The 18,942-nt window shown below is 40.6% G+C and overlaps 1 long non-coding RNA gene across 1 annotated transcript; it reads left to right on the top strand.

The window, feature by feature from the left end:
• The first annotated feature begins 14,322 nt into the window (after nt 1–14,322).
• Nucleotides 14,323–16,222, top strand: LOC118347895. The gene is made up of 2 exons (XR_004801043.1): nt 14,323–15,704; nt 15,791–16,222. It is a non-coding gene; the product is annotated as an uncharacterized LOC118347895 (long non-coding RNA).
• Nucleotides 16,223–18,942: the final 2,720 nt, after the last annotated feature.

Raw genomic sequence — 18,942 nt, 5'->3', positions numbered from 1 at the left:
TTTTTAATTATAGAAAATTTCAAATTTAGACCCTCAATCAATATCTTTTTATAAGAGTGTAAGACTATTGGTCCAAATAGGAAAAATCGGCAGGACCTAATGGTTCGGTCCAAACTGAACTAGGCCGATAGTTTTATAGGCCAGTCTCGAGATTTGGTTTTTTTTTACCAGACCAAACCGAGACCAACCCAATGTGTATATATATATTTAAATATTATATATATAATATAATATTTTATATAGTAATTGTATAATTTAATTATGTAATTTTCATTCAAATGATCACCATTGATAATATATACAATAAAATTATTGAATATTCATTAATCATATATAAAATGTTAAAGAAATCACTAAATTTTAATTTTACTAATTTAATTAATTTTTATATTAATTTTTCTGTCAAAAAAATGTTCATGGACTGAATCAGACGGAATGGACGAACTGAATCAATAGCTAGTGGCTCAATTCGACAAAACTGATGGACCAAACCGAACCGATTACACCCATACTCTTTATCCGAAAAGAAGACAAGGATTTTGATGCCAAAAAACAAAAAGAATTGACCACACGATAATTAGTTATGCTAATAATTATTTGACATTGTTCGAATATGAATTTGTAATACTCTCGTCTAACATTGTAAATAAACTATTATGAGGGTCCCCCCCCTGGCGGGGGGCGAGGGGCCAGAGCATGAGGGTCTAGCCCACAGAAGGATCTCGAGGCTCTAGGTAACCCTAGGGGTAGAGATGGGCCTCTAGACAGCCCAACAATGGGAAAATTGGGATAAAGGATGGAATAGATCAAACTTGAGAGATGGGCCCGGCCCGAAAGGCCTAGTGGCCAATGACAAGGCTATGAACACAAAGCATGGGAGCTCCAAGTAAGAGCATTCTCATTGGATTAGCTAAAAGCTAAATCCAATGAAAATTTAGCTATTAGGTCAATAAATTGCTCACATTGAATTAGCTATATTCCAAATATTTGGAATATAGCTACAGTAATATCCAAACTAATTTTCAAATTTGGAACACACTATTCATTCATCAAATCCTTTTTATATTATTTATTTCTCTCTCCTTTTAATATTAATTATTTATCTCTCTATTTTAAATGACAATTGAAAAAATATAATTAGAATACAATTACAAATTAATATATAATATTATAAATAGTAAAATATGATAAAATAAAATAAATTTATAATTAAAAAAATTAAAAAATTTTCAAAATTATTAATTACTCATTACTATATAATGAATAAATGGATAATTCAATTTGGAAATTTGATGTGAATAGTCAAAATTAAATTCATCTTATATTATTTTATTGTCATATAATGAAAAAATGGCTATTCCAATGTGGAGATTTATAAAAATGGAATAGCTAAAAGTTAAATTCATCTTACATTCATAAAAAATGTACTTTAATTTAGTCATTCCAATGAGAGTGCTCTAAGAGGGCCTGTGCACTCAATGGCCAACAAACCTCGCACACAATGTCAGAAATGGCCATTGCCCCCTCCAGATGATCGATGGTAGGAAGGATGAGGAAGCGCACGTTAGGACTGGGGCACGCCGCATTTAATGTCCTAGGAAATTGACACGACACGACAAGAATGGGTGTGAGCCAGTCTGAATAGTCACGATCATGCATGACCCGCACCTGTTGCCTGGCAGAAAGTGAAAGGTTAGTAGTAATACAATCCGAGTACGAAATAGCACGACCGTAACCAACAAGGCAGAAGATCGCCCACTGCCAGGGCGTCCGGTACACCAATACGCACTATAGACAGGCACCTGGGACCACACCACTAGGTATATATACCCTGCCCCCCAGGGGGAGGGAGCTCTCTCACACAGACATTCAGACTCATCTCCACCACGAATAAGAATCTGACTTAGGCATCAGAGGTATCACATACCACACATGCCCCCATTTCTGTTGGAAATTGCAGGTGTAAATCGGTTACAGCGTGCAATTGCCCAGGATATGAAACACGACATCAACAATGGCGCCATCTGTGAGATTTTTTCTATAAAAGCATGTCTTTCGTATGCCAGCAACGACATGTTCCCAGACCATGCAAAGAGAAGAAAACCAGTCCGGAACCATGGAAGTGAGACTCACTGAAATGGAAGATATAATAAAGAAGCTGACGTCGGAAGTAGGAGGTCTTCAACAAGAGGATGAGGCATTGCGAAGAGCTAACGAAGAACAGGTAGGAAGGGTAGAACTCAACCAAAAAGAACACGCCGAGACACGACGCGCTCCAGAAATTGACGTAGTAGAGGAAGAAATACGTCGGATGCACCACGAGCTACGGGAGCTTAGGGACAAATATGCAGAGACGGCCAAACAGATGGGCTCGTCATCCTCTGTAGATCAGCTACTCAATAGCACCGACTTGTCATACAGCGCGGAGGTCATGGTTGCCCCTCTCCAGCTTAAATTCAAGGTCCCTCAGATGGAAAAATACAACGGGTTAAAGGACCCCCTCGAACACTTAGAGACATTCAATGCCTATATGACCCTTTATAGGTTCCCGGGCAAGATCGAGTGCTGAGCCTTCCCGTTAACACTGAAGGGAGCAGCGAGGGCATGGTTCAGATCCCTACCATTGGGATTCATCAATAGCTTCCAACACAATTCATATATAGTAGAAAAAGGAGACAGTTGGCCGCCTATCTCCTAACTGTCAAACAGCGCGACGACAAGAATCTCAAGGCATACCTCTCCCGATTTAACCGGGAGTGCATAACTATGAACAACCAAGATGAGAAGATCACTTTGGCCACCCTACTGGGGGGAATCTGACCGCAGAACCCATTCATGGCCGAATTAGCAAGAAAAATCCCCACAACTCTAAGGGAGTTGATGGATTGTGCCTACAGTTTTATCAATGTCGAATACACCCTCTAGGCATTGACGGCTCCCTGAAAGACTGAGCTGGAGTTGGTGGACAAGAAGGCTGCTAGGCCGGGTAGCGAGACTAACTGCGAAAAAAACAAGAAAAGCCCACAGGAGGCCAAACTAGGGAAGTAAGGCGCTAACTCGAGTGCACGGTGGGACTCGAGCACATACGAGTATGACAGTGGAAGGCGAGCGCGCACCGACCTCGCATGGAGTGCCTCAACCAAGTTGGGAGGGCCAAAGATACTGCACCTACTACCAGACATACATACACTGAACAGAAGATTGTTACACTTTGAAGCAGAGGATGGAAGGAATTGGAAGCTTACTGGACCAACACCACCAAGAATGCAAGCAATTGGTGAGACGGAGAAACGAGCACTCAAGGCCCCAACAAAGTGAAAGCTTGAGATGATGAAGAACAAGAAGGGAGGCCCATAGAAGCTCACGTCACAGCCCAGTGGGTGAAATTTGCACTATCGCAGGGGGATATGTAGGTAAGGGACCCACTTCATCGGCATGAAAGACTCACGCATGCCGATCATGGTATGAGGAAGTGTTCAGGGCCGAGAGAACCACGACTGGGCTAAGGAGGCACGCATGAGGCACTATTATAACATTCAATGAAGAAGATGAAGAATGAATTCTCCACCCCCATGGCGATGCCTTGGTGATCACCGTGCAGATTGCCAACTTTGTGACACAAAGAGTCTTGATCGACAATGGTAACTCCGCCAACATCCTATTTTGGGAAGCATTTGTCAAGATGGGAATCGATCCGACTGCCTACGCCCAATCCCAATGCCATTAAAAAGTTTCACCGGGGATGTGGTCCAGCCAGTAAGGGTCATCACTCTGTCTGTCCTGGCCGGGAAATTACAAAACTTCTGCAACAATGACTAACTTCCTAGTGGTGAAGGCCCTATCTTTGTACAACGCGATATTGAGCCGCTCGACCTTGAATAGTCTGAGGGTGATAACATCAACACATCACCTTAAGATAAAATTCCCCACGAGCTCGGGGGTTGGCGAAGTTCGGGGTGAGCAAGTCCTAGCTCAAGAATGTTATGCACATGATTGAGGCACAGAGAAAAGGACATTAGAGCAGTTGAAGAAGCAAGTGTGATCGTGGAGCAACCACCACCACTGACCCTGGCAGACTAAGATGAAGAGGTGCGTGATGAACAAACCCTTCGGTAGGCAGAGCCAAATAAACCCTTGGAGCTGGTTCCCGTAAACTCCTAGAGACCCGAACGCACGATAAGGGTTGGGACAAAGATGGCTCTCGAGTTAAGGTAGGTTATGAAACGACTCATCATTCAACACCAAGACGTATTTGCATGGAGTCACGAGGAGATGCACATGATTGATAACATGATCATCGAGCACCGCTTTTGTGTCGATCCCGGGGTTAGGAAAGTTAAGCAAAAGTGTCGGAACTTCAGTGCCGAGAAGTACACCGCCATAGTCGAAGAGGTTGACCATCTCCTTGCAATGGGTTTCATCCAGGAAACCCACTACCCCGAGTGGCTATCAAACGTAGTATTGATCAGGAAGGTGAGCGGAAAATGAAGAATGTGCATCGACTTCACTGACCTAAACAAGACACGTTGAAGGATAGCTTCCCCTTGCCACGTATCGATTTGATCGTTGATTCTATCGCAGGCCACCAGCTGCTCAGCTTTATGGATGCATACTCGAGCTACAATTAGATCCGCATGAGCCCGAACGACGAAGCAAAAATGGCCTTTATCACCGACTGAAGGCTCTATTGCTACAACGTCATGCCCTTCAGACTGAAGAACGCTGGCGCCACATACCAGTGTCTGGTTAACTGAATGTTCAAAGATCAAATCGGCCAAAGATTGGAAGTATACATGGGTGACCTACTGGTCAAGAGAAAAAGGCTCGAGCAGCACCTATCCGATCCCCGAGAGGCTTTCACAGTATTATGGTGCAACAATATTAAACTCAACCTGCTAAAGTGCACCTTCAGAGTGGAGTCAGGCAAGTTTTTGGGCTTCATGGTCTCTGAACGGGGAATTGAGGCCAACTCGAAGAAGGTCGAAGCAATAATAGGTATACCCTCCCCGCTCCCCCCCCCCCCTGGGGAAACATTAATGAAGCGTAGAGTAGCAGGCTTAAACTGCTTCATCACCTGCTTGACCAACAAATGTCTTCCTTTTTTTAAAGTCTTGAAGAAAGCACGAAGTTGTGACACCGACTGCGACCGGGCAATCGGAGAACTAAAGGAGTACCTAGCTCACCCACCACTCCTTAGACAAACCGAATCGGGTGAGGACTTGATCGTGTACCTAGCGGTATAGATGAGAAGGCGTGCAACAGCCCATCTACTACACGAGCCGGGCATTTCACAGAGCTGAAGCGAGATACTCGTGAACAGAGATGTTGGCATTCACACTGGTGGTTGCTGCCAAGAGACTAAGGTCGTATTTCTAAGCCCACCCGATAAAGGTGCTCATCGACATCCCCAAGAAGATATTGCAGAAACCCGCCACCTCTAACTGCCTTATGAACTGGGTGGTTGAGCTGGGTGAATTCGACATAGAGTATCTTTCTCGCATAATAATTAAGGGGAAAGTGCTGGAGAACTTCGTGACTGACTTTAGTGACTTCCCAGAGGAGGTACAGGTTGCACCCTAGAGAAAGCCTTGTCAGGTCTACATCGATAGCTCATCATGTCGTGCTAGAGGGGGGGTAGGGGTGCACATTATCACCAAGTTTGGCGAGGAACATAATTACGCGATAAAGCTTGCCTTCAAAATAACTAATAATGAGGCTGAGTATGAGGCACTACTAGCAGGAATGTCAGTAGCTAGGCTGTTGGGAATAAGGGTGCAAATCAGTCTGGTTCAGTCCAGGGGGTGATGGACCATCATTTTCCCCAGATCGAACCAGACCGAACATCCCTAGGGACCGGACCAGTAGCTATCGATCCGACTCAATTATTATTATTTTTTTTTATAAATAAATTAATAATTTTTTTATTTAAAATATTAAATTAAATTTAAGTGAATTAGTAATGTAGATATGTAACTAACTCAATACAAAATTATTTTATAAGGTGAATGATAATAAATTAGATAAAAATTACATTCTTAACTTATATAATTACTATATAATTAGTTAATTGATACTATAAATTAGTTAATTGATAGAATATTAATTTGTTAACAATATATTTAAAATTTTATATTTTTAATGGTAATAGGTTAGATGAAAATTATATAGTTAATTATACAATTATGATATAAATAATATATAATATATATATTTTTCTTTTTAAATTCGGTCGATCTGGTCCGAGGTGGGAAACCCCTAGACCAGGACTGGACCGAAAAGTCTTGATCCTTTATTTCAGGGATCGAGACCGACCGGTCTTGGTCCTGGGTTGGTCTAGTCGGTTTCTCCGGTCTGGACCAACCAACTTTTCACCCCTAGTTGGGAGCAACCAAAGTCAAAGTCAAGGCAAACTCCAAGGTGGTCGTTAGCCAGGTGCACGAGGAGTTCACCACAAAGGGCAAAAAGTTGAAGAAATAACATCAGCAGGTGGGCATAGAGCGCGACCTTTTTCCCTACTTTTGCATCCAGAAAATACCAAGGGAGGAGAACAAGAACAAGAAGGGCCCACCTGTCCGAGCACACTGTAACCCGGGCAGTTGACTTCCCAACCATCAGCACGAAAATATCGGTTGTCACCTCCGGGCAACCTAAGTGGGCCTCGGACATAATAAAGTTCCTTAACACGGGCGAAGTCCCGAGCGATAGAGATGAAGCATGAAAGGTTAGGAGCCGAACCTCACGATTCACATTGGTGGGAGGGATCTTGTACAAGAGGGATTCTCTGAGCCACTCCTAAGATGCGTCTCTTTGGAAGAAGCCCAGTATGTGTTGGTCGAGGTACACGAGGGAATATGTGGGAACCATTCAGGGGGAAGAGAGTTAGCCTCGAAGGTGATTAGCGCAGGATACTATTGGCCCTACTCTCTTCGGGACATAGAATGCTTCTTGAAGAAATGCCCGAAATGTCAAGAACATGCACCCATATTTCACTGCCCACCAGAAGAACTAACGTTGATCACATCCCCATGGCCCTTTGCCTAGTGGGGGTTTGATCTGGTCGGGCCACTCCCTGTGGCCAAAGGTGAGGTAAAATTTGTAGTTGTGACGATTGACTACTTCATGAAATGGATTGAAGCGGAGGCACTGACGACCATCAGGGCTATAGCCATCACAAAGTTCTTGTGGAAGTCGGTGGTTTGTCGATTCAATATTCTCCAGAGAATCATATTGGACAATGGCTAGCAATTTGATTCCTCACACTATCGGGAATGGTGCAATGGCCTAGGAATTAAGTTTAAATATTCCTCTCTCAGACACCCACAGTCCAACGGGCAAGTTGAGGCGACCAATAAAACCCTACTAAGCATCTTGAAGAAGAGGTTGGAAGATTGGAATGGAAGATGGGTGGAAGAACTCCCAGGAGTGCTGTGGGCGTACTGAACAACCGTCAAGACTCTCATGGGAGAGGCACCGTTTTCCCTCACCTACGGTAGTGGATGTAGGAATGCCTACCTACCGGGTCCAGCACTTTAACCTGAACCTCAACAACGAAAGATTAAAGGAAAACTTGGACCTCCTAGAGGAAAGGCAACAAAAGGCCGAAATGTTAAAGGCAAGCAACAAGAGAAAGGCAGAGTGATACTTCAACAAACGTGTCAGGCCTCGTTCCTTCAAAATAGGAGACTTGGTGTTGAAGTAGACCAGGGTCACTATCTAAGAGGAAGGCAAGCAGGGCCTGCGATGGGAAAGACCATACGTGGTAACGACTAGTGGCAAACACGGGTCGTATCGCCTCAAAGACAACAGGGGCAATGAACTCCCTCATCCATGGAACACCAAGCATCTAAAAAAGTACTTCCAGTAGAGATTGTAATTTAGCCTATGGAAATGTAACAATCACGTTCTATGAATGAAGAGATAGATTTGCCTCAATTCAACTTTATTGAGCCAGGGAGCTTTCAAGCCGAGTCCCTAGACTCGCCACGATGCATTAGTCGGGCTAGAGTCCCCCGAGCTCGTCTGCACGACCAGTTGGACATAAGTCCCTTAACTTGCGACTTTCGTGCACATCGAGCTGAGTCCCTAGACTTGCCATGATGCATTGGTTGGGCTAGAGCCCCCCGAGCTCACCCACATGGCCAGTCAAATACAAGTCCCTTGACTTGCCAACCATAGTGCCTACCGAGCTTAGTCCCTAGACTTGCCACGATGCATTGGTCCGAATAGATCCCTCGAGCTCGCCTATAGGACCAATCAAAACAAGTCCCTTGGCTTGTTGACCTTCGTGCCCATCAAGCTTGGTCCTTAGACTCGTCGCGATGCATTGGTCAGGCTGGAGCCCCTCGAGCTTGCCCACACAGCCAACCGGACACAAGTCCTTTGACTTGCCGACTTTCGTGCCTACCGAGCGGAGTCCTTAGACTTGCCGCGATGAATTGGTCGAGCTGGAGCCCCCTGAGCTCGCCCACACTGCTAGTCGGACACAAGTCCCTTGACTTGCGGACCACCTTGCCCATCAAGCCGAGTCCTTAGACTCACCACAATGCATTGGTCGGGCTAGAGCCTCTAAACTCGCCTACGCGACTAGGGGTGTAAATTTAAACCGGGAAACCGGAAAACCGGTCCGGACCGGACCGAACCGGACCGGTTGGTCCGGTTTTGAACCGGTCCGGTCCGGAACCGGTTCCTATTTTATGAAAACCGGCCGGTTCCGGTCCGGTCCCGTAGTTTCCGAGACCGGACCGGACCGAACAGGACCGGTTGGAAAAAAAAATATAAAAATTAATTTTATATATTATACAAAATATTTATATATATAATTATATGGTAAATTTTTATATATAATATATATAATTATATATTATATATGAAAAAATTTCATATTATAATTTATAAATAATAACATAAAATGTTTATCTTAAATATGAATATTTGTAATTTATTTGATCATATGTTATTAATATAATTATATATAAGATAATGTTGTTATAATTTATAAAATAAAAGTTTAGTCTTAAAAATGAAAATTTAATTGATCATATGCTTTAAGCATAATATATATATTAAATTATTAATAACATTTTATAATAAGAATTAATACTTTATTATATATTTTTTACATTTAAAAAAAATGAGAAAACCGGATCGGACGGGACCGGAAACCGGTAAAACCGGAGGTACCGGTTTAGGAGGGTAATCGGGGCGTAATCGGTTTTGAAAAATACAAAACCGGTACATACCGGTTCGGTCCTAAATTTTGTCCAAAACCGGACCGGACAGGACCGGTTACACCCCTATACGCGACCATTCGGACAAAAGTTCATTGACTTGTCGACTTTCGTGCCCATCGAGCCAAGTCACTAGACTTGCCACGATGCATTGGTCGGGCTAGAGCTCTGAGCTCTCCGAATTCACAAACATACAAGAAAGGAAGAAAAGGAGAAAGAATGAGATACAAAAAGACAAGACCCAATCGAGGAGGAGTAAGAAGAAACAACACAAAACAAAGTCTATATATACATTACAAGTACAACCCTAAGGGGGGAAGACATTTACAGTTATTACATTAGGCCGTCAAGGCAGAGTGAGGGTATCTTGGAAGGCAAGGGGCATCAAGTCCTTCCTAATGGTCTTAGCAAATGCAAAGGCCTGGGAATTAGGCTCGAGGGAAGCCAAGTTCAGAGTCTTTGGGTCGGTCATGGGGTGCTCAAGCATATGGCCCCTTAACTACTCAAAACCCTCTTTGTAGCCGTAGCCTCAGGCCTTATCCTGAATGGCCCTGGCACTCTTGACCTGGGACATGAAAACTTCCCATTAGTTGCGGCTTGAGTCCAAACTGGACTTTATGGTAGAGATGCGAACGTCGCGAGCCAGGATTGTGTTGGTTGCCATAAGCAACTTGGATTCCAGGGAGCGAACTTGGACCTCACACTTCTACACAAGGTCTTTCTGGCATTGGACAGATAAAGTCAGCTCAAAATACTTGGACAACAACTGTGAGCGCTTGTGACAATCCCTCAACCTGTCCAAGTCCTCTATCAGGACGTCGTGCTCGCGGGTCACATCCTCCACCTCCAGGTTTGCCTTGCGAACCTTCAATTGAGTGAGCAGCGCCACTAAGCGAAGAGCACGATTCTCCTCCTCGAGATCCCCTTGCTCCCTCACAACCATGGCTGCTAGTTGATCCGCAACCTGCAATACAAGTAAGGTTAAAACAAACTTGAGAGGGTCAGGGGGAATGCGAATAGAGAATACCTGCACAAAGAGTTGCCTCAACTTTTGGGCCTCTCGCTTGATTGTCTCGGCCCAAGCTCTCTTAAAGCCTGGACTAGTTGCCCCTGGATAGTCAGTTCTAGCATAAGAGGATGGCCCGGTGCCCTCTAGTTTCAAGGAAGATCCAAATGAGCCCAGGTCGGACCCCTTCTGGCCGGACAGCCCAAAACCAGCAGAAAGAATTGGAACCTTAGGAATCACAAGCTGAGGCTCGGGTCGCACCAAGGGAGGCAATTCCTCAAAGGCTAGAAATGGCTCCTCCTCCATGGGGGGCCTGCGGGGTGCGAAGTTGAGGAAGGTGTTGAAGAAGGAATCCGTAGACCATCGTCGACCTCCTCTGTAACAACTGCAGACCCCAAAGTCAGTGAGGCCATCATCGCTACAACATGGGGATGCAACGTATCTTGCACAGGAACCCTGTGGGGTGAGGGAGGAATGAAACACCCTTTGCCGCGACTAGAGGAGGCACTAGGCGCCAGCTCCCCACTTGATACACTAGGGGAATGTTTAGGGGCCTTGGTGTGGGGAGCTCCTCCTTCGCTCCTCAGAACAGTATGGGAATGGGAGGCCCCAACCTCGCTCTTGGGAGCTCCGCTTGCTACCTCGCAAGTGACCCGAGGCCGCTTCTCCTTGCCACCGAAAGTTGGACGGCTGGAGTGGTGCTTCCGGCCTTGGGATGATGGGGAATCCCCCAAAATGTCCTTCCCCAATACGTATGAGCAATCGGGCGTTGTCAGGAACCTCGTGATGTTGGCATCAGTCAACACCATGTCAGTCTCAGTGTCAAGGGGGTGGGCTACCACCCAAACTTTGTACGGTAGCCAGCTTGTCCTTTTCCCGTTAGGTCAAAATGATGGACAAGCTCTTGCTGCTGAGGACGTACGACCAAATGGCCCAAATGGAGAATTCTTGGTGGACTTCATCCCCCTCGGGGTACTCCCATCTTGACCTGATCACGCAGCTGGCAACTAAGAGTCGCCATGCATTTGGATGAAGTTGCGTTGGAGCCAACCCCCAAGAAGTTGAATACGTCCCGAATAGGGCGGCAAAAAGGGAGGCGCAACCCGTTCGTGAAATCAGGGGGTAAAAGGCAACCTTAGATTCCATCCGGTGTGAATCCATCGTAGGGACACGACGTCCAGGGATTTCCAAAATTGCCGATTCTAGTATGTTGTAGGTTGCTGAAACCGACGATTCCCAACCCCGCTCGGCGAAGTACAAAGTTTGTGCTTCGAAGGGTTGAGAAGCTCTTTTAGAGGCCATCTGTGACAGGCAGAGGGAGGAAAGGGAAGAAGCAAGAATGCAGGGAAGCAAGGAAATGCCAAGGTGCAGGCTAGAGAGAAGTAAAGATGCGAGGAAAAGGTGGGAAGAAGAAGGTGAGAGGAGAATGGGGTTTAAATGGGAGAGGTCGAGTGTCGGTTGGCGTACCCTAGGCATTGAAAAGATCAGCCGTTAGAAACTGAAGGGGCATGGCGAATCCTAAGATTCACGCTGGGTGGCATCATGGGGAACCCAACCGATGCAAATCCACGAGTGCACTAAAATGGGCACCTTGCACGTGAAAGACACGGACCATCCCGCGGGCTAGTGCATGGATGGACCACCACTTGCCCAAAACTTAGCAATACAATCTGAATAAGAAATAACACGACTGTAACCAACAAGGCAGAAGATCGCCCACCACCAAGGACACGTCTCGTACACCAATACGCTACTACTAACAAGTACCTAGGACCACACCACCAGGTATATATACCCGAGTGGGTGGGAGCTCTCTCACACAGACATTCGAATTAGTCTCCACCATGAACTAAGAATTTTACTTAGGCAACGAAGGTATCCCTACCACCCATACCACCATTTTTGTTGGACATTGCAGGTGTAGATCAATCGCGACGTGCAGTTGCCTTGGATGCGAAACACGACATCAACGACTATGTTACTAAATAAAGCACTTGAGATAGGTTTCAGCGTCTAAATAAGTCCTAAAATTATGATGGATTATTAAATCATACATTAACTCATATAAAAAATTCAATTCAATTCTAATAAGTTCTTACAAGCTTGAATAATTTTATATTTTATAATATTATCTTTAATTTTACAATAAGAACACCATGCAACTGCTTAAGCATTTATGCCTATAGAAATTGATATATGTAGAAATCAACTATATAAAGATATTCACAAAAAATAAAAGATTATTTATTAAAAATTTTGATAAAGTTATGATATATAATGTAAAAAAAAATATTTCGTCAAAATTAGATACCTCATGAACAAGTTCGAATAATACATAAGTTGTTTCGCGAACTTAACATATAGCTTGATGATAAACTTGAGGTCCACTCATGTTTGAATAAAAGTTAAACGAACAAGTCTTGACTACTTACTATTCACTCAAATTAGATTCATTTATATATATCCTTAAAGTAATTTTAATGATATGTCATTTGTGATAGCACAGTGGGACTATGATATCTATACTCGAATACTAACTAATAACTTTTCAAATTATCGACACCAAAATACTCTCGGCATAAAATTTCAATCCTTCCTTGTTCGGAAGCTCCACCAAAAACTTGTTATTATCCTATCCAAATTTGAGGGATGAGTAGGCACATGATGCAAAAGTTTCTAACCATGATCATCCCTCAGTACCTTCTCGCCTCGTTTGGCTTTACAGATGAAATGAGATGAGTTGAGATAAAAGTTAAAAATTGAATAAAATATTATTAGAATATATTTTTTAATATTATTTTTATTTTGAGATTTGAAAAAGTTGAATTATTATTTTTTATTTTGTATGAGAATTTGAGAAAGTTGTAATGATTAGATGAGATGAGATGAATTGAGATGTGTTATGAAAATAAACGAGAGTAAACATGTTTCAAATTTCTTTTAAGAGAAATGGTTTAGCTACAAATAGATAGACCATTAGTAAATATATAAATTGGCGTACCTTAATGTAATACGTTAGATTGTAAAATTATCTTTATTGTAAAATACATTTAACATATCATATGAAGTCATATCAGTTTGTGCATTTACTTTTATGAAATCTCTTTGTGACTATAACACTTCTTTTTTTCCAATTTACTTTGACCCTAAATCAAGATATGGTAGGTGTTTGACCCATATGACCAAATATGATATTTTTCTAAGGATTTTCAATCTTATGATATGATATTATCGTTTTGTGAATGGAGCTGAGAATTCATTATAAATAAAGTCACCAATTCAATTTTAATCATAAGTTTCAGTTTGGAAAAAAAAAAAAATAGAGAATTGTTTTAACTAAAAATGGATTCCAAGGGGTAGGTTCCATTGTAACATTTGAAAGTACCTATTTATATTGGCCTGTTAACTATAGCATGCCACGTTAGATGAAATGACAAATTGTTGTCTAGTGGAGGAAAACTTGTATTTGTTAAGCAAGTTTTGTGAAGTATACATATACATCAATTCTTTGTTATTCATGTTCTTTTAAGGCTGTGTTTCGATGTTAAGATGAAATGAGTTGAGAGTTGAATTGTAAATAGTAATTTATGAGTCCCATTAAGATAATTGAGATGAGTTTAACTTTTTAAGTTAAAATATATGAAATAGGTCAAGATGATTTGAGTTTGATTCAATAGCCAAATACAGCCTAAATGTTATGTCTGTAGTTGAGAATGTATTTTCTAACTTCTTTAATTTGAGGAGGAATGTAGGAAAGTTGAAAAAAGAATTCAAAAGAACTTATTGTCAAAAGATAAATGATATTTGTAATTGCCGCGCAAATGCAACTCAACCAAATGCCGCACAATCCTTTTGAAAAAGTAAATAAATATGAGATTTACATAAAAAAATATAATTTTTTAATAATAAATTATACTATTTTTCAAAATAATTATGCGATACTTATGTATTTAACAAGGAAAAATCTTGACAGCAGCCACTATTTGGCTACATCCATTGCACACATGACGTGTAGATCGGATATTCACTGAACCGGTTTTGAGTCGTTCGGTCTCTCAACTCATTCCCCTCATTCCATTCATTCACGTTTTGAACTCCTGAGCCCTCCTAAACCTCAGCCGTCCAAACCCCACCATGACCTCGCCCTCCCCTCCCCACCCCACCCCACCCCACCACGACCTCACCCTCCCCTCCCCACCACGACCTCAACCCTCCCTAGGAGATCAGTCCCAAAGCTCTCGATCCCTCAGTCCACCAACGAAGCTCTCGGTCCCATCTCAGTCCACCAACGAAGCCCTCAGTCCACCGACCCGAAGCCGCCCTCAGTCCACCAAAGCTCTCAGATATGTGGGAGGTTTAGCATACCATTTCAAGTTTTTTTTCATCTGTTTACTCATTTATCTCTGTATTTGCTAGAAACTAACAGGTAGACCTCTCTCTCAGCAACTCTAAACCAACCCCACCAGTTTACATGCTTAAATACTTTTGAATAAGGTATCGAGAAGTATAAGGTATTGAGAGCTTAACTTTTGAATGTTTTTCAAATCAGAGTGCTTTTTTCAATTGACGAAAGTTGATTGCCTGAAAGTGGAGTCAGACTTTGAAGTTTTGTTCTCACATATGAATATAGTATGATTTGCTTGCATTGCTTTTCCATTTTTTAGAAATGAGAAGAATAATCGAGTTTGGGGTCTTTTGATTTTTTCATAACATGTTTATGAAAATTTACTATCTTTGAGTATAATGGTTGCTTATGATTTTTTCCCACCTTCCCTTCACATCAATACTCTCATTCTCTTTATTCATTTGGAATAAAAGAAAATGAATAAAGAGAATGACTGTGAATCTTAAATTGGAGGGTTGTTCACTACATAATTTAATTAGGATAAATTGTGTTTCTAATTAACTAGGGTTTCCAACTTATAAAAAAAATGTTAAATTAACATTTCCTTACTAGTAGTCTATTTTATCTATCTTAATAGTGTGAAATCCAATAAATGCTAGCAATGGGCAATAGTGTTGCCCAGAACTCCTTCCATCTGGAAGAGACTCTTCCTCTAAAATTCTTAAACTGAGTCCAGTCATAGTTGGAGTCAAGGAATGGAGCAAATTTGCTAAATGAGTGCTGGATCAATATTAAGAATATGTTCATTTGTCTCATGTATATTCACTAACTCAATTATGTTCTAAACTAATGCTAAGACAGCTATTTAACATATACTTCACAACACATTTTTATTGCAACTCGATGAAGTTCCTCAACATGTTGACACTAGATAACAAGATTCAAACTACTAAACAGTTGGTGAAGATCATTTAATTAGAATAATGAACTTTGGAATTGTCTAAGAGCAGACAATTCTTCTTTGAATTTATCTTTGGTTTTTCAGAATCACGCATGGCATCATCCTAAAACACCACTAAAGACGTCCCACACTATGAGATTTTTTGCCTGCTCAAATTATAATATGGTAAACAACTTTTTATTTGTCATATTTGCATTGTTGCTGGCAGGGTGCATTTTATCACGTTAATTGGAAGTTGACATTATGTGCAGGGAGATGCGAGGTGTGAATTCTTCGTATGAGCGGATATACTTAATCTGTTATAGGAGAATTTTAGTGTTAAAGAGAATAAGGCTTTAAAGATGTGGGATGATGTACTATAGCGCGAGTATGACGTTCAAAAAAAAGAAGATAAAGTGAGAGAGATAGCGGAGAATCTGAAAAAAGAAAAGCGAAAATTGTTGTGTTTGTACTGGGTTATTACATTTGTAATAGTGTTTGCTTGGCTCGAATAAATTCCTAGACTTTTTTGCACGTTGTATGGATTAGATTTTGATGAAAACCATGTAAATTATATGTTGCTAAATCAACCTGTGTAATGAAAACAAGTTGTGCACTTCTCTGTTTTTTGAAAACGTTTGCCAAGTCTTATGTAGTTGATCGAGATTAACTATGATTAACTATGTAGAGTTGTTGCTGTTGCTTCTCTATTTTTTTGAGATTGTCATGCAAGGGGGGCTGAGGGTTCCTGTGGAGATTATTGGTGATCATAGAGATTATATGTTTTTATACAGTGGCCTTTTTTTTTTTTTTTGAAAGAAATAGGTTGTATTCCCTCTCGTATTGACATTGCTCAACCTGAATATTTATCCTCCCCGTGTAACGATATTGATGGTGTTGCTGCGTGTGTTGAGAATCTCTCCCTTAGCTCAATTCTTTGCTTCTTTGGGAGAACAATGGAGCAACTACATACATACATACACATATATATTTATATATATATATATATATATATTGAAAAAGCAAAGAAAAAGTGGTATGCACAGAACGTGTCTATCAAAATGCCTCAACAGAAAGAACAGTTTGTTTGTATTCTGAGTGTGCACTAATCGTGCCTTTACATTCCTTTATATAAACTATCAAATAACAACCTATTCCATACAGTGAGTGACACCTGTATATTACAGAATATTCTCTTGGTATTGTGTATCTTCTAGATTATTCTGAGGTAGGATTGATTCACTGTTGGTGCATGCATTGTAATCGGTATGTTCTCCTTTTGATATGGCAGCTTGAGTTTGTGATGAATTTCTCTCTTTAACATATATATATATATATATACATATGGCCCTAATTCTAAATCTAGTTTGGCACATGCTTCTAGCATTCAAGCTTAAAATATGAAAATCAATCAAAATTATTGATAAATACGGTATCTTATTTGCAAGTCACCAAAATATATAGATAAATAAATAAAGGGTCTGAACTGTGCATTCTCATTAAACTCTAAAAGTTTCTGTTCAAATGGTTCTATTATATATTTAGCAAAAAATTGGTTTTATTACAATGCACACATCCAAATGGTGAGTGGTTCAACCTGATCGACCAAGATGTACAAAAGGGAGACTGATTGCCACTTCCTTTTACTATAAACACTTCCAGAAAGGTGGACCGTATATTTACAAACCCAAAGCATTAGAAACTGATAAAATTGTTTGATTTTTGTATGATACATCACTGCAGGCCATAATTCTTGAATCTGAGCAAAAGAGAAAGGAGCACCATACTTTTCATATGGCCTAAAAAAGAGAGAGAAGTAGCATCACATTTTTCATATGGCCTAACAAGAAGAGAAAAGGAGTGTCACAATTCTTCATATTCATATTTAAAAGACTTGGAAAAAACAAAGAGCTCACACACCATAAAAGGTAACATTTAGATATAATGTGCATAAACTAAGCATCTCATGGAAGAGTGCAACCCACATGTTTGCAAATCCATATTGCTTCTATCCATAATGTTTGATAGAAATCAATAGTAACTCTTTCTTATGTTTTAATTTTATGACCTCAGAAGTTAGCAAAACCATGATTCAGCTTCCCTTTGTGGCAGAAAGGGGGGGGGAGATGCTTTAAAAAAAAAAAAGTAATAAGGAAACTTCTTTCATATTTTCTCCTAAGTTTTGATTGCTAATATCCATAATAACAATGAAATGAGCAGATCCAGGTTCATGTGGCCAAAGGATGATTGGAATAGACTACTAGTATCCATTATATGCATCATAATAGTGCTGAAGCGCATCATAGTGAAAGAAAATAAATAAATAAATAAATAAATAAATATAGTAATCCTTCTAAAACTGCTTGTATATAGCAAAGCATTCGGCCTGAACTTCAAATTTTACCTACCTATATGAGAAGAAAACATTTCAAAATGCAAAATAAAAAAATAAAAAAAATAAAAAAAAAAAACTAGAATTTCCATACCTTTATCGAGCAGCATCCAAGTGGCTTCCATGATACATATTAGAATCATGCTGGCAGTCATTGTAAACCACATATCAACATTTAAATATTCTTTCGATTGATAGTTAACATGAGTTTCCATATCCATCTAGTGTAGTGACAGGGAGAAATGAGTGGAAAATGACACCAAGTTTGATGCAAATTACCAAACCCTCTACACATGCTTCAAGAAATGTGTCTTCTCATCACCATGGAGTTACAATTGTGCATCATCAATATGGTCAAGTGTAGTGTAGGGCTGTGCATCATGATGCCATACATGGTAAACCACTTATTGAAAATAGCTAATTAACCCCATTTCCTGGTGGAGCGCATCGTGTAATAATGCTATTTTGTGTTCCAACACTAAGCCCATTTTCAAATTGGTGCTGTTGAGATCTCGGGGTGTCAGCCAATTCAACCTCATCTACCTAGATTTTAATGCAAGTCTAAGTACCAAAACAAAAATAGACATATATTAGAATCAATTCACTAACGATTAAGTAAACCCATAACGATGATCATTTTGTATTTACTAAGCTATTATACTATATAGTGAGTAAATATTGAGCACGCATGATTCACAAAAAAGTTTTTTTTTTATAAGTACAGAATTACAACAGACTACATTAGAAAAAACTATATTACATTCTACAAATTCTTATTGTCAAAAATATATGATATTCCACATAAGCCACCTCAATTTTAATTTTACAAGGTAGTTATAAGAACTTATTTGCAAGTTAGCCAGCACATACTCATGGTTGCTAAATGAAATCATCTGCAGGTCCCTAGTCAGGTATAGTTGAGCATTCTATTAAAAAAACACGTGATTGATTTGCAGTATTAGTTATATCATTAACATATTTATTTACAAATCCCTACTAAAACAAACAAGTTCCAATCATGTCTTCAAAACC

This window comes from Juglans regia, chromosome 3, assembly GCF_001411555.2.
Source record: "Juglans regia cultivar Chandler chromosome 3, Walnut 2.0, whole genome shotgun sequence".
Classification (NCBI taxonomy): Eukaryota; Viridiplantae; Streptophyta; class Magnoliopsida; order Fagales; family Juglandaceae; genus Juglans; species Juglans regia.
The sequence above is the reverse complement of the archived record's forward strand: the minus strand, read 5'-3'. Positions and strand labels throughout refer to the sequence as shown.